A 24,920-nucleotide genomic window follows, 5' to 3' on the forward strand; every position below is an offset into this window, starting at 1 on the left:
ATTCTAATTATACACACTCCCACTTGCCTAGAATGAAATCTTTTGAAAGCATCACATGTAGATAAGAAGGATGCTCAGGACGTACTCTTCAAGAGCACTCACAGGTACCCAAAGATTTGCTTGATTTGGCCTAAAGGGATTGTTTAAAAAATTGAAACTAAAAAATATAGTAAATTGATTGAGCTTTCTGAAAACCTTTTAAAACTGTATCCTGATGCTACAAAATTATTTTACATTCATTGGCCACTTTATGTGATCTGCATATTTCCATGTATGCTACAGAGAGGGCACATGTGATAGTTCAAGTGCTATTTGTAGCATGGAGTTCATTCACTAATTCCAAAACCCAAGGCAGTGACCTGTGATCATGTGACAGTCAACATTAAGGTGGTACTAAAGTCTTGTTTTTTTTTCATTAAAAATAACAAACATGTGTATACTTGCTTGCTCTGTGCAGCCAAGATCCTCCTCTTCTCAAATTCCTCTTCAGTGCTCCTGGCCCCTCCCTCCTGTTGAGTGTCCCCACAGCAAGCAGCTTGCTATGGGGGCACCCAAGCCAAACCAAAGTTCCCTGTATCCATTTAGACGTGGAGCTGTGGACCCATCCCATTTCTCTCCTCATTGGCTCAATGAGTTTGACAGTGGCAGGAGCCAATGACACCATGTTGCTGTCTCAGCCAATGAGGAGGGGAGTTCCAGACAGCCAAGTCTCTTGTGCAACATCACTGGATTTAGATGGACCTCAGGTAAGTATTAGGGGGGCTGGGGGGGGGGGCTGCTGCACACAAACAGCTTTTTATCCTAATGCATAAAATGCATTAGGATAAAATACCTTCTGCCTTTACAACCACTTTAAGGCAGATCTTCCTCATTTAGAAGTGAGCTGCAACTACACTGTTAACTAGTTGTCATCCATGACTGACTTCATTACACTGATGATACTTAGACATTGCAGACACGCTTTATGTTTTTATGTTAAAGGACACCCCTTTCCAGGTGTGTAGCATTTAGGAACTGGTACTGCAGAGCATGTACCAGTCTCCACCAATCCAGCATTAGCGTCACCTCTCTCCCAGTGACTAATCCCATGGTTGCTATGGGATACGAGAAGCACTCTTTCTCCTTCTCAAATCATTGTTCTTTCTCTTGTACTCCCAAGGTACCTCATACATCTCTCCCATGACTCTAGACCTGGTTCCTATGTACTCTGTGCCATAGGTCCAATTCCAAAGAGTGGGGAACTTGGTGCTAGTGGAGGTGCCAAGCAATTAACCTCCACCACTACCAGGATGACCATCACCTCTGCCCTGTCACCTGACTGATTGGCTGCTTTGCATGTGACATAAACACTGTAGTCCCTAGCAACAGTACATTTGCTTCTTCTGGATAACACTCTTTGCATTAGACACAAGTATTGTATCTTCCTCTAACTCAGTCACCTTCTTGTATTGCAAGCCCCATTATTTTGATAGACTGTTTAAGTGGTTTCAGACCTAAAGAGCTAAAGTAAACAAACAAAAATATTTTGCTGAGGAAGTAGCTGATAACAGTACAGTTCTCAAAAAGCACTCTCAACACAGTTCCTTTACAGACTTCTAATATCCCAAAGAGTGTGCATACCTTATGCAGAAGGCAAGTTCATATGGCAATCCCTTTTAAGGCAAGAGTCATTTTAGGCAATGAGCCACAAGAGTTAGTGCAAGTGCTTTAGAGTCCATGATTGGCAGTAATCCATAGAGTCCATGATTAGCCGCTACACGTCCATAGGGTCCTTGAGACCCCTTTCAGGAATCCTGATTAGGCCCAACCAACCCCTCCCCCCCAATAGGGGGTGATCACTCCAGCAGAGTAACCAGCTACATCTTGTCAGTATTTCCCCAGGACCTGGCCAAGGGGCTTGGAGGTGGCTTTATGGTTTTATGTTGATTAACATGTAGGGTAGCGGTGACCTTGCTGAAAATGGCAGGAAAACATTAACCCTTGCAGATTGGTTACTGACAGTTTTTAGGTCAACCTAAGGGCACAAGAAAACATCAAAAAATTATAACATGTGGCACCTGGCTGGCTCAACTAACATGAGTAAATGAGCACAGCCAGGAAAAAAACAAGTGCTCACACAGAAAGACATGTTAACTTTTTTGTAGGTAGGCACCTGTCTACAAGTATATTTGCCTAATAACAGCATATCAACTGTCAGTTCTTTGCAGTCTATAGTAGCTGAATTAATAATAGCTAATAACAACTCTGTTGCACATACAATGCATTTGAACTAAGCTCTTTAGTTCATGACAAATAGCAATAGAACACAGATAATACAGTAACGCCTTTACTGGTTGCTAATCATACCAGAGACTATTAAAGTAGCTGTCTGCGTCCCCTAGCTATTGACTTCTTGTTGTGCCAGTTTTATTTCCTTTAATTTAAAATATTCTAAAATAGCCTCTCTCCAAGTGTCAATTCTAGTTCTGTAATTTGACAACTATTTTGCCTTTATCATTATAACCCGTATGTGTTCCTTGTCATTTCTGTTGCAGTAAAATACTGTAAGCCTTTTGGAGGCATGATAATGAACCTTTGATAAGAGGCATTTACATTCCTCTGGAATAGGTGTTGTGCAATATTTAAAGCTAATTATTTTTTTTATTTATATCATAATAAATTGTGTAGCATATTTTGCTGAGCACATTTCAATGGTCTAATTAGCATTTTTATCTAAACAATATTTTAATACCTTGGCTATATTCAAACATCTTTATTTTTATCCTAATTATTTGATTGAAATGTTTAAATTCTAATGATTTAACAACCACGCTTTTTCAAAATGTTCACTTTTACTTTTAACAGAAGCTAAACATTATTTTATTTTAATGTAATTGTGATTAATATAGCATTAAGCATATTCAGGTGGTTCAGCAATACAAAAAATATATTTTTATAGGGAAATTGTGCAATTATATTGTAAATCGCACTCTGAAGCCCCATACACACTATCAGATTTTCTGATGATTTTTGTCTTCAGCTTTACCAAAATCATGTAGCGCAAGGGCCTGCCTGATTGCATACAAATTGAAACCTAAGGTTTGACCTCATATTATATGGTTTTGGTAAATCTGAAGACAAAAATCAGCAGAAAATCTGATAGTATGCATGGGGCTTTAATGTGAAGTGTGCATTTTCTAATTTTACTATGCAGCAATATGGCTGACTAAATTGTTGGGACTATCAATAAAGTAGATTTTACCAAAAAAAATAGATTTCTCCATATTGCATCTCAGAGACATACACCCAAGACTGCTTAACAAAACTGGTTCACAACCTGTTTTGCCCCAGGTTACTGCATAGTATAAAAATGCAAAGTGTACTGAAGTGCGATACTATTCAGTTTCAATGGCACCCTATCACACATACACAAATAAGCTAGTAAATTAACTAGTAAATAAACTCACACCTACCTACCTGTTAATGTACCACAAAGTTAGGTTGTGGTTCCTTGGAAAAATGACTGCAGGTGCATCTTTTTAGCTCATGGATCTGCATTGGAGGCCCACTGAAAATTCATGGACAACGCACAACAATATGAATTCAGTGCACCCATAAGTGTGAATGAACCCTAGAACCACAGTGGAATTCTCATTTTTCATTATTTGAGCAAACACATTTCAATTACATATTAACCACCTCAAGACTGCAATATGTATAGTGGAAGTGGTTTACTGGGGTTATGGCTGAAGCTATCAGTCATAACTCTGTATTGTTTTTACAGCTGGTGGCTGGTTTTGCCATGAAAGCACTCTGAGGAGCTCATGAGTAAGGGCCGGTTCACACAGCGGGCGATGCGAGGCGACACGACTCGCCTCGCCTCGCTCCCGCATGTCGCCCCCGTTCTGTACAATGGAACCGTTCTGAGAGGAGCGACTCGAGTCGCTCCGACTCAGAAAAAAGGTTCCTGTACTACTTCTGGGCGACTTCGGGGGCGACTTGCATTGACTTCTATACAGAAGTCATCTGCAAGTCGCCGCTGAGGTCGCCGCAGGTCGCGGCGAGGCAAGTCGGAGACGCCTCGCCGCGCCTGCAGTGTGAACCGGCCCTAAGGATGAGCCGAACACCCCCCCCCCCCCGGTTCGCACCAGAACTTTCGAACGGACTGAAAATTTGAACGAACTTTAGAACCCCATTAAAGTCTATGAGACTCGAACTTTCGAAATCAAAAGTGATAATTTTAAGGGCTAATATGCAAGATATTGTCCTAAAAGGGTTTGGGGACCCAGGTCCTGCTCCAGGGGACATGGATCAATGCCCAAATTTTTTTTTAAAACGGCTGTTTTTTCGGGAGCACTGATTTTAATGACGATTAAAGTGAAAAAAAAAACTGAAATATTCATTTAAATATCATGCCTGGGGGGTGTCTATAGTATGCCTGTGAAGTGGCACATGTTTTCCGTGTTTAGAACAATCCCTGCACAAAATGACATTTAACAGAAAAAAAGTCATTTAAAACTGCTTTTGGTTTTAATGTAATGTCTGGTTCCAGCAATACTGATGAAAATCATTGAGAAAAATGGCATGGGTAGCCCCCCTGCCCATTACCAGCCCCGTTGGGTCTTCAACGAATTTTAAGGGGACCCTCATACCCAAATAAAAAAAAAGTAAAGGCATTTAGGGGAGGCACAGTGGTGTATTGGTAAGCACTCTCACCTAGCAGTAAAAAGGGTCAGTGGTTCAAATCACAACCACGACACCACCTGCTTGAAGCTTGCATGTTCTCCCTGTGCCTGCGTGGGTTTCCTCCCACACTCCAAAGACATGCAGGTAGGGTATTTGGCTGCTGTCCAAAATTGGCCCTAGTATATGAATGGGGACCTTGTATACAGGGGAATGGATATTGCTGCATACACTGAAAGGGGTATCCAGACCCAGATATAAGGAAATAAACAAATAGAATAGTGCTGTGCTATATAGGGAAGTAGGGTGTGGAAGTGGGTAGGGAGGCATTGGACTATTTGACAAGAGACATTAGTGTACATAAATTGCACAAATAAACTAACTGCAAATGTTTCCTCAAAAAAATTCAAATGAGGAAAAAGAGGGTCACAGTATAATTATGTGAAAGAACCTCTTAAAGTGCAAAAAGGTCAAAAACATTTTTTCAAGTATTAATCCGGAATATTAAGTGCTAATTAAAAACATCAGATTAAAATAAATTATAAGAATATATAGTCCATAAGATAATCAGCATAACTGTCCATGCAGTGTATTGCAAAAATGAATTAAAGTGCAAACTTATAGTGATCCAATATAAAGTATGTCAAGTGCTGGTGCCAGTAGTTAACATAATAATAATCTCCATGCAAGTAGTTACAAGACTGTGCAAACTTCAGGTGACCATAAATATCACAAATAAAGTGCTGGTGCTGGTATTGCAGTGCTGGTGATGGGTGACTTCCTCCCCTTCTCTGTGATTAAATGGATGAGTGTCCCCTTATCTTACTGCTGTAAGGTTACAGCATGGAAAGAGACTTTATGATGGGACCCTTGTGTGTGCCCAGGAGGGACGTCCCCAGTGTGGTCTCACAGGTATCTGGTCATGTGGTATCTCTTTAAATTCGCTTGTACTGGGTATGCAATGTCTCCTTTACAATCACTGAAGTAGGTGAACCTTTTGTAATTGTGAAGAGATCGCTGTTTGTTTCTCTGTGTCCATGTGTATAGTGAATGTGAATGGGAGGGACTTTATAATTATCAATCACCTGCTGTATTTTTGATGTCCCAATCATCCAATTAAAGCAGTTTATTTAAAAATGCCTCCAAAGACCCAACTGCACACACCCTGTAAGAAAAAAACAAACATAAAAAATACCCAAACCCTATAAAGCGGCGGGAACGCTTGTCCTCCTCGAGATTATTCAGTTACATAAGCTTCAGGTGCTTGGTAGCTGGTGGTGATCCTAGACTGATTCCTTTATGAAGGTCAGTCGATCAACCGAGTCGGTGGACAGGCGCACCCTGTGATCGGTTACAAAGCTTCCAGCAGCACTGAAGGTGCGTTCCAAAAGAACGCTCGATGCAGGACAGGCCAGTAGCTCAATTGCATACTGTGCTAGCTCTGGCCAGTGATCCATCCTCAAGACCCAGTAAGCCAGAGGATTTTTGGTGGGAAAGGTGTCCAAGTCTGACCTTGCCCCTAGGTATTCCTGCACCATGTAAATCAGATGCTGGAGATGGTTGCTGGAACCAGTTATACCTAGGGGCTGCAGACTAAAAAATTGTCTGAATGCATCGGTCAGACGGCCACCTTCTCCACCGCTCCTTCTGTGACTGAAGCCTCCTCCCTTTAACAACCCCCAGATCCCAGCCTCCCCTCCCCCGTGTGAAATGGTAAGAGGGTACAAAAGTACCCCTACCATTTCACCAAAAAAGTGACAAAAGTGTTAAAAATGACAGGAGACGGTCTTTGACAAGTCCTTGATTAAAGTCTTCTTTCATCTTTCTGCTGGTCTTCTTCTTTCTTCTTTTCTTCATCCTTCGGTTTCTTCATCTTCTTCCTCCATCTTCTTCTTCCTCCGATCCGCTTCTTCTTGCTCTGGTGTTCTCGTCCGGCATCTTCATCCATGGTGTCTCTTCTTCGTTCTTGGGCCGCTCCGTGCAATGGAAGGCTCCCGCTCTGTGACGCTTCTCTTCTTCTGACAGTTCTTATATAACGGAGGGCAGGGCCACTTGGTGACTCTGCCCCCCTCTGGTGCACGGTTCCAGTGTTACCATGTAGCCCCACCCTCCATTATATAAGAACTGTCAGAAGAAGAGAAGCATCACACAGCGGGAGCGAAGAAGAGCCCCTGTGGAGGAGGATGCCGGACGAGAACACCGGAGCAAGAAGAAGCGGTTTGGAAGAAGAAGCGGATCGGAGGAAGAAGAAGACGGAGGAAGATGATGAAGAAACCAAAGGATGAAGAAAAGAAGAAGGAAGAAGATAAAAGAAGACTTTAATAAAGGACTTGTCAAAGACCGTCTCCTGTCATTTTTAACACTTGTTACTTGTTACTTTTTTGGTGAAATGGTAGGTGTACTTTTTTACCACATTACCATTTCACACGGGGGGCAGGCCAGGATCTGGGGGTCCCCTTGTTAAAGGGAGATTCCAGATTCCGATAAGCCCCCCGCCCACAGACCCCCACAACCACCGGCCAGGGTTGTGGGGATGAGGCCCTTGTCCTCATCAATATGGGGATAAGGTGCTTTGGGGGGTACCCCAAAGCATCCTCCCAATGTTGAGGGCATGTGGCCTGGTACGGTTCAGGAGGAGGGCCGCTCTCTCTTCCCCCCCTCTTTTCTTGCAGCCTGCCAGGTTGCATGCTCAGATAAGGGTCTGGTGTGGATTTTCAGGGGGACCCCCACGCCATATATTTTTTTGGCACGGGGTTCCTCTTAATATCAATACCAGACCCGAAGGGCCTGGTATGCTCTTGAAGGGGAATCCATGCCTTTTTTTTACATTAAAGTCGTGCTGTAGGTCGCACTGTGATTCACGTTCAAGTCGTGTCCAAGTTGCCTTGCCTCCCAAAGTCGTGCTGGAAGTTATGTTGCCCCTGTGTGAATGGACTGTTATGATACAAGTTCAAAAGACACAGATTGTTATTGTCAGTGCCATGTTGAATCTCCTATCTGTATTGAACTGTGTCAAAACGAAAATGAAAATAAATCATTTATTTAAGTCGGATCTTTCATTTTTCAGACTCTGTGCTTTTGTTATGGTTTGTCAAAACGATAACAAAAATACCTGAATTTCGGATGAAAATGCATTTGGACAAAAACAAATGCACATGTCTAAACAACACCAGCAATAAGGGGTATCTTCAGTTGTATACTGTGCAGGAGGCACACAACACCCACTTTAACTGCTGCAGATGCCTGCATTACAGAAAAAGAACACCAGCAATAATGGGTAGCTTCAGGTGTATACTGTGCAGGAGGCACACAACACCCACTTTAACTGCTGCAGATGCCTGTATTACAGAAACAGAACACCCGGCAAAAAGGGGTATCTTCAGGTGTATACTTTGTAGGAGGCACACAAAACCCACTCCAACTTCTGCAGATGCCTTTATTACAGAAACAGAACACCAGTTGTAAAGGGTAGCTTCAGGTTTATACTGTGCAGAAGCCAAACAACACCCACTGAACAAGCGCTAGGCTCCCAAGCAATAAACACACTGTCCCTGCCTATCGTGCTCTTGACCGCTGCAACACACTACACAAGGCTGCCGCGCTGTGAGCGCTACATGAATATGACGCAAACGGCCCACAAAATTCTGGATTCGCGGAACAGGCGAACAGCCGGTATTCGAGTTGAACATGCATTTGACTCGAACACCGAGCTCATCCCTACTCATGAACCACTGGAATGCTTTCAGAAGTGGAGGGGGTATCCCCCCCGCCACTCACCAGTGTCTCTCAGGCTTACTTTTTCCACCCGAGAAATGATCCGACTGTGCATTAGGCTGGTCCCAGAGGTGATCCAAGAGTAGATCATCTTTGATCGCTTCTGTGGCCTTGGAGGGCTGGAGCAAAGTCATGACGTAATTTCCAAATGCAGAGTAAAAGTCAACTTTTTTTTTTAAGCAAGAGATCAAAAGAAAAATGTTGCTTTGATTTTCTGTTTTTAAAAGTAAAGGAGAGATTTGGTCTTTATGACCCCAGATCTCTCCCAAAAAAATATTTTTTATTACAAGGGAAGTAATAGGGTGATCAAAAAAAATTTAAAGGACAGTGTAACAATAAAAAAGTAAAAGAAAAAAAAAATGTAAGTGCCCCTATCCCTCTGTGCCCACACGCAGAAGCAAAAGCATACGTAAGTTGTGCACGCCTATGTAAACTCGGTATTCTCACCACACATGTGAGGTAATGCCACAAACATTAGAGCAAGATCAATAATTCTAGTGCCAGACCTCCTCTGTAACTCTAAACAGGTAACCTGTAAAAATGTTTAGTATCACCTATGGAGATTATGAAATGCTGTAGTTTGTCACCACTCCACGAGCTTGCACAGTTTTTAATTCTTAAATTTTTTCCCCCCAAAAAATTGGTTTGCAAAGCTGCTGCGCAAATACAGTGTAAAAAATTGCAACAATCACCATTTTATTCCCTAGGGTCTCTGCTAAAAAAAATATAATGTTTGGGAGTTATAAGTAATTTTCTAGCAAAAAATACTGATTTAAACGTGTTGCACTATGGACTAGTTCACACAGGTGGAAGATGCAGGAGAAAATACAGTACCAGTGTTGTGACTATTTGAGGGGTCTACCTTGGGTCAGTGTTGCATCTACCAGGAGTATGTCAGTGGAGGTGGGCGGGACTGCGAGAGGAGCCAAGACTAGCCGAAGTACACTCGGCTTTCTGTATGTTGTCGGCGCTCGCTCCTCTCCGCTCAGTCGGCGCCAATTTTAAATCTAGAAATGTTGCAAAGGCACTGGGCAAAGCTGCACTGGGCAAGGCTGCAAATGCACTGGGCAAGGCTGCACTGGGAAAGGCTGCAGATGGACACTGGACAAGGCTACAATGATGGACAAGGCTGCAGATGGACACTGATAAGGCTGCATTAATGGGCATTTAAATGTAAGTTTTTTTTCCTTAAACTTCCCTCCTAAAAGTTTTTTTCCTTAATATTCCCTCCTAAACTTGGGGTGTGTGTTATATGCCGGCACATGTTATACGCCGATAAATACGGTACTGATTTGCAAAATGTTATAAAAGAAACTAAGCAAAACATGCTTTTTTTTGTAAATGTTTATTATTTTTTCATTTATAGCACAACTCAGTAGTGATTAAAAACCACCATAAGAAAGGTCTACTTGTCTCAAAAAAATGATAAAAATGTAATATGTGTATAGTGTTGCATGACCGCGCAATTGTCATTCAGAGTGTGACAGCGCTAAAAGCTAAACATTAGCCTGTGCAGGAAGGGGGTGAAAGTGTCCAGTATTGAGGTGGTTAATCTGGTTGCATGATTACCACCTCTTTTGTGTCTTTAGCCTAATTACCATCTTTAAATGTTTGAAAAAATGTAATAAGTCTAGCTTTAACCACTTGCCGACCGATGTATGCCGATGTACGTCCCTACTTTGGGGACGGATATCGTTATTATGGCAGCAGCTAGCTGCCATAACCCTAGTATCCCCATGTTTGGCCGTGGTTGGCTACATGATAAAAGTGGTCTATGTGGCGGATTCACCGCAAGATCACTTTTTTTTTTTTTTTTTTTTTAAGTTTTCAAAGAGCTTTATTGAAAGTAAGAAATGAAGTACAGAGTAGGGCATGAAAGAAAACAAAATAAATTAGAGGAATACATACACAAGGGATTACAGACAAATCCCAGATAAGCTACAATATCAATATACCACAGTGCCAAGGGTCATAATATTCATAGAGGTGCTTATAATTAAAGGTACGTGCCAGGTCCCCAATCCAGTTCCCTATGTACAAAGGGAGCTGAAGAGGGGAGGAGGGGGGAGGAGGAAGCGAGGAGAGGAAGAGGGAAGCGGAAAAGGTGAGTGGCAGCAAATAAGTATAGTTAGTACATAGTTAGTAAACATTGTTGTCTGTCAGCGTGTCAATCACATCACAGTGGGTGTAGGTTATTCTAGAAGGGTGCAATTCGGTAAGGATATTTCAGTATGGAGGTTAGCACCGGTGAAGAAGATTACAATTTAATCAGGTACAGGATTTAGCTCTAGGATCAGAGAGCCAGGGCTTCCAGTAAGTATGAAATTTACTCAGGGACATTTGCGATTTTGCAAAAAGGTGTTCCATCAGCAGGTGTTCATTTAAGATAATAATGACATTGCTGATAGTGGGAACAACGGGTTGCTTCCATTGGCGGGTTATAGCTAGCCGAGCTGCTATAAGAATTTGTGTAACAATAGGTTGGAAGGATGGAGGCCAGGTCAAGATGTCAAGACCAAATAAGGCCATCTGCGGGGTGATGACACGCGACAAACCAGTTAAACCATTAATGAAGTTGGTGATATCCGTCCAAAACACTTTTATGAAGGGACATCCCCACCAAATATGAAGTAGATGTCCGTCTGCATTGCAATTTCTCCAACATTTGCTGGAGTGGGTAGGGAAAATGCGGGCGAGTTTTACAGGTGTATGATACCAATTGTAGAGGATTTTAAGGACAGTTTCTCGGTGGGATATATTCCTTGAATATCTGGTTGTTAGGTGAATTGCTCGATACCAATCTGCTTATGGAAGATGAAAGTTTAATTTGGTCTCCCAGTGGGAGATAGCCGGAGGGTTGGCGGGTTGAGACTGCTGGAGCAGGAGGGTATAAAAGCAGGAGATGCCTCGGATTTTGATGGTGGGCGAGGAAAGAAGCTGTATGATGGACTTGGTGGAGGTGCAGCTGGACGTTGGTATGGAGGCGAGAATGTGGCGTACTCTCAGGTAAATGTAGAAGTCTTTGTGAGGGAGAGAGAATCTGCTTGTGAGTTGTTGAAAGGAGAGGAGCTGGGAGGCCTGAAATAGGTCTCCTATAGTCTGAATACCATGCTTTATCCATCTTTGTAAAGGTAAATCCGGAGAGAGGAAAGAGATCGCAGCGAAGGGTAACTGGTGAAGAGCATGATGGTGAATTCCTCCTGCGTTTTGTAGCAGGGATTTCCAATTGGTCAGAGTTGCGTTTACAGTGGGTAGAGAGGATTTATTGGGGTGATAGCCCAACCATACAGCAGCTAGAAGATGTGAAGGCTCTTGAATAAGATCCGTTGCTTCAATGAGAGTCCAAGGTAGTAGTGAAGACATATTCCAGAGCCTCCTGGATTGGTCGAGCAGTGTTGCTTTATAGTATAGTTTAAGGTTGGGCACTCCCATGCCAGCAGTCTTCGTCGGTGTGTAGAGCGAGGAGGCTTTAACCCGTGGTTTGCGGCCCGACCATATGAATTTGTTAATCAGTCGTTGCAAACTAGCTATGTCGGATTGAAGCATCGGTATCGGCAAAGTTCTGAACATATAAAGAATATGTGGTAATAGGAACATTTTAGTGAGAGCTATTCTGCCTATCCATGAGGTCTGTACCTGTAGGAGCGAAGTAGTAAGGTTTTGTAGTTTCTGGGTGAGCCCAGCTAGGTTAGTACGTAGTAGCAGAGAGGTGGAGGAGGTCAACTGAATACCCAAGTAGGTCAGAGAGGAGTTGGGAGCCCAGGAAAACGGGGATATCGAGGAGATATTGAGTTTGAGCTGCGGGGATAAAGATATCCCTAGCATGGCAGATTTAGAGTGGTTTAGTTTATAGAGGGAGATAAGGCTGAATTGTTGTAAAAGATCGCAGAGCGGGGGCAGAGAGCATAGGGGATCAGTGAGCCAAATGATAATGTCGTCGGCGTATAGCCCAATTTTGTGTGCAGTGGGACCTATCTGAAGACCGGCTATATTCGGGTGTGTTCTGATAGCTTGTGCTAGTGGTTCAATGACCAGCGCGAAAATGAGTGGGGAGAGGGGGCAGCCCTGACGAGTCCCGTTCGTGATGGAGAATGGGGAAGACAATAGTCCCGATGTTAAAACTCTTGCACTTGGGGAGGAGTATAGGCCTAAGATGGCTTGCTTGAAGGATCCATGGATGCCGAATTTTTGTAGGACAAGGTCTAGGTAGAGCCAGCTAACCCGATCAAATGCCTTCTCTGCGTCAAGAGAAATCAGCAGAGAAGGCACTCGACGGTGCTCCGCCCAATGTATCATGTCTATGAACCTGCGGGTGCCATCGGAGGCTTGTCGTAAGGGAATAAAGCCCACCTGATCAGGGTGTATCAGGTTGGGGATAAATGATGCTAGATGGGAGGCTAGTAATTTGGCATATAATTTCGTGTCCGTATTCAGGAGCGAGATGGGGCGATAATTCGCTGGATCATGGGAGGGTTTACCGGGTTTGTGGATGGTGGTTATAGTTGCTTCAAGTGATTCTGGTGGGATCTGTCCGGTGGATAGGAAGCTATTAAAGGTGTTACAGAGGTGGGATGAAATCTGATCCCTATAAGTTTTGTAGTATTCATTAATGAAACCATCTGGACCAGGGGCTTTATGCAAGGGAAGCTCGTTGATCGCTTTAAGAATTTCCAGTTGAGAAAATGGTTTGGCCAGATCTTCAAGTTGGGAGGGGGTTATCGTGGGGAGTTGTAGGGGGGCAAGGAATGTCTGGATCAATTGTGCGGAGGGCTGCGGATCAGAAGTAGATTGAGAGAGGTTGTACAGTTTGGAGTAGAAGGTTCCAAATTCATTCGCAATGTCCTTAGGATTGGACAGTTTTTGGCCCTGTTGATTCAGTAGGAATGGGATTTTAGTTTGAGCTGCTTTTTTCTTGTACTGTTGTGCTAAGTGTTTCCCGGCTCTGTTGCCTTGAGAGTACCAGGTTAAGCGAAGCCGTCTAAGATAGAAGACTTCTTTGAAGGAGCGAACATAGTTCATTCCGCAGAGAGCTAAGATTGCCTGCATTAACCGTGGTAGGTTGTTGTTTGTTTAATTTTTCAAGAGTCTGGATGCGTTGCAGTAGGGCATTGATCGCAAGTGATCTTTTTTTCTTTTCCTGGGCTCCCAGCTTAAGGAAAATACCCCGAATGACCGCTTTGTGCGCGTTCCAAAGAGTGGCTGAATTGGAAACAGAGCCTTCATTAGAGGTAAAGTAAGAGGTTATTTCGGACCCAATCTGCTCCCTGATCTCTTTTACATTGAGTAATGCTGCGTTCAGACGCCAAATCGTGTGTCTAGAGGCAGGGGGCGACAGGGAGACGGAAATAGAGACTGGCGCATGGTCCGACCATGTGATAAGACCAATAGTTGCTTTGTCAATTTTTTGCAGCAGGATCTTAGATACCAGGAACAAATCGATCCGAGAATAAGATCTTTGTGTGTGGGAATAGAAGGAGTAGTCCCTCTCCGTACCATGCAGACATCGCCATGGGTCATAAAGATCCTCTTTGGAAACAAAGGTGGACAGTGCAGTGGAGGATTTACGGTTTGGGTTGGAGGAGTCCACTTGGTGGTCTAAGATTTCATTGAAATCTCCACAGAGTACAATTTCATCCTTTGGGTAAGGTTGAAGCTTGAGAAGCAGTGTTTTAAGGAAAGATTTCTGGTGGGTATTAGGTGCATATACGTTAACAATAACCATTGGTTGGTCGTTGAATGTAGCCGACAGAATGATAAATCTGCCACCAGGATCAACTTCTACGTGCCTCAGGGCAAAAGCCACCGAAGAGCGAATTGCAATCATCACCCCCCTCGTTTTAGTTTCAGCGCGGGCATGGAAATAATGGGGGAATAATCTGTGAGTGCACTTGGGGGAATTAGTCTCTGAGAAGTGGGTCTCCTGTACGCATAATACATCTGCTTTCTGATTTAGAGCTTCACGCCATAGGAGAGACCTTTTAAAGGGGCTATTGAGGCCCTTAGCATTAAGGGATACAATCGTGAGCGACATTTCACAGGTGTGGCAAGGTTATATAGCGATGGTCTGCACAATATCAGAGGGGGACAGTCTCGAGGAACAAGAGTAGATGGGGAGCCAAAAGTAATAGAAGGGAGAGAGGAAATAGGCGGGGGAGGGACGAGCAGAGAGGGGGGGGGAATAAGCGTTGCACAGCTTATTGCAATATACAGTAGTGAATAGGCAGTAAGCTGGATCAGAGCGGGCAAAACGGGCCCGATCTGCGCCAGCAAAGTTAAAGCTATGAAAGCAAAGCAGTAATACAATGGCGTATCTTATATAAGAGAATCAGGTAGAACTGCAAAATGTGTAAAAAATAGAAACCAAGAAATGTGCTTAGCCCATCAACAATTGTGGAGCGTGGAAGGGACAAACATCTACTTCCACTCCTCCACACCATGACAAAAACTGTAAAACTTATTATAAGTAAGAAACCGTCTAAAAAGAGTAAGAACAGTCAACAAATAACAGAGTGCTGCATGTTACAGACAAGCGATTTGCAGTTAGGCCAGGACGTGGGACTCCCGCAGATTAGCTATCTTCGAGGATGGCCGTTCAGGTGGAGCGCGGGGAGGTGCCTGAGTTATCAGGCCCCAGTTGAGAAGCTGCTTGAGGCCCTCCTTAGGCGATAACATAGCAACTTGTTGATTGCGGTGAGAGACAATGAGCTTAACAGGGTATCCCCATTTGTAGGGAATTTTTTGTTCATTGAGAACAGAGGTAACTGAGAAGGCCCTGCGGGCTTGGGAAGTAGTCGCCGAAATGTCATTGAATAGAGACACTCCATGGAAGGGGTCTGGAAGCGAGCGCAGGGCCCTCGCTGCTCGCATGATCTCCTCCTTGACATGGAAAAAATGCACCCTGGCCAGGATGTCTCTAGGGACAGAGTCTGGGAGGTGTTGCGGTTTGTGAATCCTGTGTGCTCTGTCTATAAGCATGTCTTGTGTTGTCAGCGTAGGCACTAGTTTGCGGAACATTTGATGTAAATAAGGCACAATTTCTGAGGCTGCAAGCGATTCAGATACCCCCCTCACTTTAATATTGTTTCTTCTCGAGCGGTCCTCGAGGTCCGCGATTTTAAGACGGAGCTGGGTGACCATGGCAGCTTGCTCATCCTGTACATTCACCATACTATTGTGAGCTGCAGTGGCTTCTGACAGATGGTGTTCTATGCGGTCAGTGCGTTGCTCTAGTGAGGTGACTTTTTCTTGCATATGGTTAAGAGAAATTTTTAAGTCTCTGTGCAGCTCAGTCTGTAAAGACAGCAGCATTGCTTTAAGTGAGTGTTCAGAGGCTGGATTATCTGAGGTGGGGTACTCAGCAAGGGATTGTGTAGCTGGATTGTCAGGGCCTGTGGTACTACATGTCCCAGCGCCATGCTGCTTCTTATTAGGAGGCTGTTTGTCAGGGGAGAGTGAAGGAAACTCTGCTAGCCTCTTACCTCTGTCTCCAGGGGAGATGGAGTGAGCTGTGGTCTGATCCATCCCTTCGTCCAGGGCCTGGAACGATGGAGGAGCTTCCGCAGGGCAGCCATGAGGGAGCCTCAGGTTTCCCGGGTCCCGGTCGGCGTCATTTTGAGAGTCCTGCTGCGAGGGCCGCATGTAGAAATCTAGGAGTCTGCGGGGTCCTTTGAGCTTGCCCTTCTTCTTGGACATACTCCGGAGACTTTCCGGTATTCGTCGGTTCGGGCAAGAGTCCGTTCGGGCAGCGGGAGACGGCGGTAGTCGTTGTATTGTGGTGTGGAGGAGCGGAGCCGATCGTTCAAGCGGCCATCTCACTCAGCGGCCAGGCCACGCCCCTACTTGACAGACTTTTACCTCAGAACACTTCTTCCTCCAACGCACTTATTGACAGACTTTTACCTCAGAACACTTCTTCCGCAAGATCACTTTTATTGGTGACGGGAGAGGGGTCCCCCCTACCACCGCAATCCAGTGCCCTCCGCCGCTTACCAGAGCCATCGGCAGCAGCAGAGGCAATCGCATCTGTCTCCTTGGTAGGTATGGAGATGAGTGAGGGGAAGATGGCCCCCACCCGTCTCCATATCATAGCTGGGTGGAAGCGACGTCAAAACGTCACTTCCGCCCATACTTCTTAAAGCACATTTTTTTATGTCATTTTTTCAAAATGACAATTTTTTTGTTTTTTGCATTTAAGTCCAAATATGAGCTCTGAGGAATTTTTGACCCCAGATCTCATACTTAAGAGGACCTGTCATTCTTTTTTCTATTACAAGAAATGTTTACATTCCTTGTAATAGGAATAAAAGTGACACATTTAAAAAAAAAAATAAAAGGTAAAATAAATAAGAAAAAAAAAGACATTTTTAAATGTGTCTCATCCCGCCGAGCTCGTGTGCAGAAGCGAATGCATATGTGAGTAACGCCCGCATATGAAAACGGCATTCAAACCCCACATGTAAGGTATCGCCGCGATAGGTAGAACGAGAGCAATAACTAATGCTTGTTGCCATTCCACGAGCAGGTGCAATTTTGAAGCGTGACATATTGGGTATCAATTTAACATTATATTTCACAATATAAAAAAATGGTCTAACTTTATTGTTGTCTTATTTGTAAATTCAAAAAAAGTGTATTTTTTTTTTTTAAGTGCACTTGTAGGACCGCCATGCAAATACGGTGTGACAGAAAGTATTGCAAAGACTGCAATTTTATTCTCTAGGTTGTTAAAAAAAAAAACTGTATAATGTTTGGGGAGTAATTTTCTAGCAAAAAAACAAACAGTTTTTGGCTTGTAAACATTGAGTCTGAAAAAGAGGCCCGGTCCTTAAGTGGTTAAATAGTGTGTGTCTATTGGCATTTGTGATGAACCAAAGGATTTTAGGAAGAAACAAAACTAAAGTGAATTAGTTGCTTTAACCAAAAGCAGCAGTAGGCACTGACAGGTGACAGCAGGCAACAGTGGCACTGCAGGACAGGAGAAAAGAAGGGAAGGGGAAATCCTATTCCAGCAACTGAGCAGTGACTGCAGAGCAGAGTCTATAGCTGCCAGAATGCTCTGTACTGCTGGCTAACGCAGTCAGGGAGTGCATGAGTTTTACTTCCAATGACTCTGCAAAGTAATGCAGCTTTCTTAAGCTGGCCATACAAGCATAGCATTTTATTCCAAAATGGTTTTGGAATGTTCAGTTTTCTAGAGGTTAATAGGCTCAAATCCACATAAATTTTTTTTCCCACATATAATTTTATTGAAGGTAGTTTTGGAGTGCACATAGCATGTGCAAAAGGAACTTACATAAAAGTTACAATGGTTATAATAGCAGAATTTCAAAAACAGAGATGTACCGACGTGTGGAGCCTAAATATCAGAAGATGATTGTGATTCAATCTCTGGGAGAGAGAGATCTGGGTTAAAAGTGATAAGGTGAGCAATGCAGGGAGGGGAGTTCTTCATATGGTGGCTGATTTTCATAGGGGTTACTAAGATCTCTGGTAAGAGACTCTAGATCTGAGCATACCTCTAGGTCTGTGGACCAGAGGAATGAATTTAGGACGGCTCTTAAGGAGCCAGTTCCACAGCTAAGCCTGTCAGGTCTGGTTAGGGGCTAGGCAACATCAGGGGGTACAGCCCATACAAGTTTAAGGGGCCCGCATGTCCTGAGGGGTCTGCGTGTCCTGAGGGGCCCGGTGTCCCAGGGGCTGGTCCCTCTGGACACCGGGCCCCAAGTTGGCACCTCCACTTTGCTCTTTTCGTCCCCTACAGTAGTCCCGATTCCCATTGATGCCACTCACCACACTGGCTCCTGACTTCCTGCCAGTGGCATAGCATGCTGGGGGAGTGTCAGTTGGTGAGCTTGACGGCACAGAAACTAGTGTTTGCCCCCCAAAAACCTGTGGTTCAATCCACCTGCTCCTCTCCTCCCCCTCCTTTGATGGCCGCTGAGCCGCTCCGTCCCTGAGCTCAGTGTGCAGTGACAGGCAGCTCGGGAGGCTATCCTGGAAGGATGGGATCCTCATGCTGCTCGGTTCCCTCCAGCATGCCTGAGCAGCATGACAGACTTCCCTGACAGCCACATTGAGAGAAGCTGCTGACTGAGAGCTCCCCCATCCACATGAGAGCACTGTGACCAGACCCTGCCCTCTCTCTCTCCCTGACCCCATCCTCTCTCCCTGACCCCTCTTTCTCCGTGACCCCCTCTCTCCATGACCCCCTCCTCTCTCTCTCCCTGACCCCCTCTCTCTCCCTGATCCTCTTTTCACTCTCTCCCTGATCCCTGTCTCACTCTCTCCCTGACCCCCTCTCTCTCTGCCACTTTGCTCTCCCTGATCTCTCTCTCCCTGCTCTCTCTCTCCCTGCTCTCTCTCTCTTGCTCTCGCTCTCTCCCCCCTCTCTTTCTGCTCTCTCTCTGACCCCTCTCTCTCCCTGTTTTCCCCCTGCTTTTTTTCTCAGCCCCCTCTCTCTCCACCTGCTCTCTCTCTCTATCCCTGCTCTTTCTCTCTCTCTGCTTCATCTCTCTCCCTGCTCTCTCTTACTCCCTGTTCTCTCTCTCAGCCCCCTCTCTCTCTCCCTGCACTCTATCTCTATCTTTGCCCCCTCTCTCTCCCTGTCCCTCTGGTCTCCCTGCTCTCTCTACATTCTCTCTCTCTCTCAGATCCTCCTCTCTCCCTACTCTCTCTCCCTGCTCTCTCTCTCAGCCCCCACTCTCTCACCCTGTGCTCTCTCTGCCCCTTATCTCTCCCTGCGCTCCCTCTCTCTCCGATCTCTCCTGGCAGAGGTGATTACAATGAAGGTGATTACAATTAGAAAATAAAAAGGCCAAAAAAATAAATAAAATGCAGCCACCGCATCTAAGTATTGGTAAGCTGTAAATTGTATTCCTCTCCATTTACAGCGGATTCTGTGAGACGGTCAGTGGGTGGACCCTGGGGAATGTTAAAGGTCAGGCCCGGGGGGCCCAGTCCAAAATTTCTGATGGCTGCCCAGGGTCTGGGTGCCTAGATATAGTTTGGCTAGTGTATTTGACAGGATTGTCCGTTTGCTTGTCAAATAAGAGATGGGAACCTCTTATGGTTAATTGAAACTGTTATGTGGCAAATCCACATACATTTTGACTGTAAAAAACAATTTAAGGAACAGGATCATTTTTTTTTTAACAATTGAAATTGTAACTGTGAATGTGGTTCTTGTTTGGGGAAATTGTATGAAAAGGTGAACACATTGTATGGAGACCTGTTTAATATTTCTGGAATTACAATTAAAAAGCAGATCTAGTGGGACATTTTACTTTCAAAGATTTTATTGGTTTTGACAATCATGAGAATTTAAACAGAACAATACAAAACAAGTGGACATACATACTCGATACAGGTAACAGACATTGAAAAAAAAACGTTTCAGGGGTGACCTAGTATACCGTCCAGGATGTAAAGCATAGACACACTACTTAGGAGACGTTTACTTGCTAGCTTAAGGAAAAGCGAGGTCTAATCTGGAAAACACCAACTAGCCCTCCCCCGCACCCCGACTGGGAGCACACTGTGCGGTGGAGGGGATTCTCGGTAGCCAACGCTATCCCCCAAAGAGGAGGAGGTCTCCTGGATCCAGGTGGAGAGGTATCATATAAGTGGTGTGAGAGCATTGCCCGCACCTCGGTTCAACAGTGGCATATAACATTAAAGGGAAAAAATAGGAGAGCCGAGCAAGTCTTTGAGATTGAAGCAACCCACTGAAACACAACTAAACCAAAAACAACAGGCTTCTGTACCTGTGGACAGGGGGTGAGAGGGGTGAGGAACAGGATAAAAAAAAAAAAAAGGGGGGGGGAAGCGTGTCCGCAGTTGAGCGTCCTTCACTATCGAGGGTAATCCAGGGAGCTAGGGTGGGACATCCGGAATTAGCGAAATGCCCACATGGTGAGCCCAAGGCTCCCACGTAGCTTCAAACTGAGCCGTAGTGTCTAGTAGGATTCCGGAAAGTTTCTCTTGCACCATAATCCAAGAGATTTTTTTGACTGCGGCTGCAAAGGAAACTTTAGGGAGTTTCCAAGCTTTGGCTATTGTCATTTTGTCTCCCAGTAATATAAAGTGAATTAGTTTACGAGAGTATTTCGGAATCCCAGGGAGATTAGCATTGAGTAGTGCAATGGCAGGACTTCTCGGGATAACATGGTTAGTGACAGTCTTTATTAAGGTTAGGACTTTGGTCCAGAAAGGCCTAATTCTGGGGCATTCCCACCAAATGTGGGCCATGGTCCCCATCAGAAGACACCCCCGGAAGCAGCAGGGGTCAGCTGAGGGAAACATCAAGGAGAGTCTTGAGGGGGTTAGATACCACCTGGTGAGGACCTTAACGTCAGCCTCGATTAGTGAAACATTTTTAATGCCTTTAAAGGCTCTGGAGAAGGAAGTCTGCCACTGCTCTACCGTCATGCCAAATGCCAGTTCAGTCTCCCAAGCCGTCATGTACGAGGATCTATTAGGTTGATGGGCCAGGGCCTTGTATACCACTGAGACTGTCCCTCTCTGTTCTGAGGCTTGTCCGCACCATGATTCGTACGGAGTGCAGCTTGGGGAGGTTTGCTTACCCGACCAAAGCTGTAAGAGGAAATGACGGATTTGGTAGAACCTGAAGCGTTCTGAGGGAGGCATCTCTAGTTGGTTCACACAATGTCCCAGGGTAATAGGGCCCCGAGCGTCCAGAAAGTGACCTATGCGATATAGACCCTTATCTCTCCACCATTTAAAAGCCGTGGAGTACAGGCCCGGAGGGAAATCTGGGTTGTTGAATATTTGAGCTAGTGGTTTTATATGAGAGATGAGGTGGGGGGATTTTTTCAACCTGTCCCACAGGAGGAGCGATTGTGAGAGGATCGGGGAAAGAATGGGGGGCCGAAGCCTTGGGGGGGACCAGAGTAGCGACTCAATGGTGTAGTCTGGGGCAGCTTGATTTTCAATGGATACCCAGTCAGGTTTTTCCGGGCTATTATAGATTACTGAGAGCTGAGCTATTCTGGCCGCCTGAAAATACCAGAGCAATCTTGGCAACCCCAAACCACCTTGTGATTTGAGGACGTACAGAGTTTGCTGGGGGATCCTATAGCCTCTACCCCCCCAAATGAATTTGTTTATTTTAGCTTGGAACGACCTTAGATGATCCAATTTGATATTGATGGGTATAGCCCTGAAAAGGTATAACAATCTTGGCAGTAAAGTCATTTTAATTGAATGTATTCTACCCAACCATGATAACCCTCCCTTCTCCCATTGTCTCAGATCTTCCTCGAGTTTTCGATAAATGGGGGGGAAGTTTGCGTCGTACAACTGTTCTATCTTGGCCGTTAGGTTGATGCCCAGGTATTCTATAGAGGAGTCATTCCATTTAAAATTGAATGAGCTCTGTAGAGCTAATCTGGTTTCGTGTCTAAGAGAGATATTCAGGGCATGTGATTTAGTGTAATTTACCTTGAGACCCGAGACGTTTGAGAAATCCTGGAGGAGTTTGCATAGATTGGGTAGGGAGATTGTTGGTGAAGTAAGGAAGAGGAGTAAGTCATCTGCAAAGAGGCCGCATTTGTGAACCCTTGTCCCGTCTGAGACACCTTGAATATCTGGATTTGAGCGGATTGCAATAGCCAAGGTCTCGATCGCCATAGCGAAAATTAGGGGGGAGAGCGGACATCCCTGCCGAGTGCCCCTCGCTATTTTTAGTGGTTCTGAGTGTTGACCCTGAATTCGAATCATGGCTGTAGGAGTCGAGTACAACGAGCCCAGGATTCCTTTGAAGCGGGGACCAAATCCCCATTTGTCTAGAAGAAGGAAGATATACGACCAGTCTATTGCATCAAAGGCCTTGTGTAGGTCTAGGGATAGAATCATCCCTTCCTGAGCCCGTTTACCGTTCCAGCCAGATTGGAGTAAAGAGACAATGTCAACTGCTCTTCTAATCTGGTCAGGTCCCTGTCTTCCCGGTATGAAGCCTACTTGGTCTTTGTGGATGTAGTATTTAATGAAAGAAGAGAGGCGATTGGCTAAAATTTTGGTTAGAATTTTGAGGTCGTTGTTAATAAGGGAAATAGGGCGATAATTTTCAACTTCTTCATGGTTTTTGTTGGGCTTAGGGATTACCGTGATAAAAGCGGTGTTGAGGTGTGGGTCTAAGGGGGATCCTTCCGTTTTAGAGTTAAAGAATTTTGCCATGTGTGGAGCTAAGATGTCTCCGAAGGTCTTATAGTATGGGGTAGATAGTCCATCAGGGCCGGGGGCTGAGCCAGGTTTCAAGGCCTTAATGACTGCCAAGACCTCTTCCTCCGAGAAGGAATCTTCCATAATGTCTTTATGTGCTGAAGACAATGATGGCAGGCTAAAGCCCTGAAAGAAGGCAGACATATTTGGGGCCTTCCCTGTGGTATCTTGGCTATATAGTTTAGCGTAATACTCTTGAAAAGCCTTCAGGATCTTAGTTGGATTAGAAGTAGGGGGTTGGCCGTTCACTCTAAGTTTGGGGAACGCAAGCGAATGGACTTTAGGGGTGAGTTTACGTGCAAGCATGGTTCCTATTTTGTCTTTATGTATGTAGTATTTGGCCCCGCTCCATCTAATATGTTTCTCTGCTGATGCGGTTAATTTTAAGTTAAGTTCTAATCTAACCTTATCTAGTTGGTCCGCCGAGGCCTTAGAGGGATGTTGCTTATGTGCCCTTTTTAGGTTCGCAAACGTGGATTCTAGAGCGCGTATCTCTACGACCCGTTCTTTCTTGAGACGAGAGGATAGTTTAATCAGTTCACCTCTGATAGTAACTTTATGGGCCGCCCAAATAATTTCTGGGGAGATACCTTCCGTAGCGTTGGTGGAAAAGTATTCCTTAATGGAATCGGCTATGCATTTGGCGTGAATAGGGTTACTGAGGATAGACTCGTTTAGGCGCCAGTGGGTTCCTCCTTTGGTGGAAAAGACATTGCGGATGGACAGAAAGACCAGCGAGTGGTCCGACCATGAGGAATCAATAATGGATGCTTTCAGGGCCAGAGGAACTAGCGTCGGGGGGATCAAAATATGATCGATCCTGGCGTAGGACTGATGCGGGGGAGAGTAATGCGTGTAGTCCTTACTCTTAGGGTTTAATTCCCTCCAGATATCTACTAGGCTTTTAGAGTGGAGGAATTTTGCAATTTTACTGCTCATTTTTGAGGGTCTGATCGCTTGATCTTTAAAGGGTTTAGTCTTGTCAAGACCCTGGTCGAAGGCTACATTGGAGTCCCCACCCATAATGATTTTGCCTTCCAACATTGGCCCCAATGTTGAATAGAGCGAATTGAAAAATTTGGCTTGACCCTTATTGGGAGCATAGTATGAGACTATAGAATATAGTATTCCTTCAAGCGTACCCTTCACTAGAATGAATCTGCCTTCTGGATCCCTATATTCTGAAATATGTGTATAGTTGCAGTGTCTAGAGAAGAGGATTGCGACCCCCTTAGTTTTTGTAGTGGCATTTGCCAGGAAGAACGTGGGATAGGAGGAGTGGATAAAGTTAGGTCTATATCGCGTAGGGAAGTGCGTTTCCTGTAGCAGGACGATATCAATTTTAAGGGCTCTATACCGGTCAAATGCTATTCTCTTCTTCTTGGGGGAGTTAAGCCCCTGTACATTGTGTGAGACCAATCTCAGTTCCCTGTTGGGATTGGGTGTATCAGCCATGAGAACAGAGAGGGGAGATGATCAACCAAATACATCCACTAACCTTTTGGGTGATGACCCTCCGAGTCGAAGTCCCCAGATCGATTCCGAAAACACGGATGACCCAAGAGCCAGTCACTTTATTTGTCTGCGGACACGCTTGGGGGAAGAAAAGGAGAGAACATGAGGGTTGGGAGGGAAGGGAAACACAAAACACAGAAACATGTCTTCTACGAAGACTGGTGTAGGGTCGGTGCGACAGAACCCACCGACCCCCAACAAAAATGCTTTGAGCGATCCCACGGATCGTCCAAAGGCCCATGTCAGAGAGGAGAAAACTACCTCTATGATATGGGTAAGAGCACATTGGGCCCACCCCGGACCCTAACATATAACTATATAAAACAATAGAAAACATGACTACTGAACGATAAAAAGTTAAGAGCATCAGTATCCTGCCAGCCGTTGGACCCAGACTGAATCTGGAGAGTAACTGTCGTGGGAGGAGAAGGTCCGACCTGGTCTAGCTAGGTCCAAGCCTAAGGTGCGGAAGTCTAGGGCTGTGGTGAGGAGACATTGAAATGATGGGACAGGCTACCGCCCATCCCCGAGCCCCTGGTCCTATTAAACTATTTCCACCTCCAGCCCCCAAACTTAGAAACTAAGTAGCTACAGGGTATCGAGTAGGAGGAGGGGGAGCCTGTGGATCTGAGGAGCCATCAACCCAAACCTACCATGTAGACTTATGAGTCACAGAGACCTTCAATTGCAAAGTGGGTCCGTTCCGACCCAGAGGGACAGGACCGGGTTAG

The 24,920-nt window shown here is 45.0% G+C and overlaps 1 protein-coding gene across 3 annotated transcripts in view; it reads left to right on the forward strand.

The window, feature by feature from the left end:
• Positions 1-24,920, forward strand: part of TENM2 (teneurin transmembrane protein 2) — a 1,738,186-nt gene that overhangs the window by 997,314 nt on the left and 715,952 nt on the right. The window lies entirely within an intron of this gene.

The sequence above is a fragment of the Lithobates pipiens genome, unplaced genomic scaffold (assembly GCF_037356315.1).
Source record: "Lithobates pipiens isolate NorthernLeopardFrog02 unplaced genomic scaffold, aLitPip1_a1.2 Scaffold_8, whole genome shotgun sequence".
NCBI lineage: Eukaryota > Metazoa > Chordata > Amphibia > Anura > Ranidae > Lithobates > Lithobates pipiens.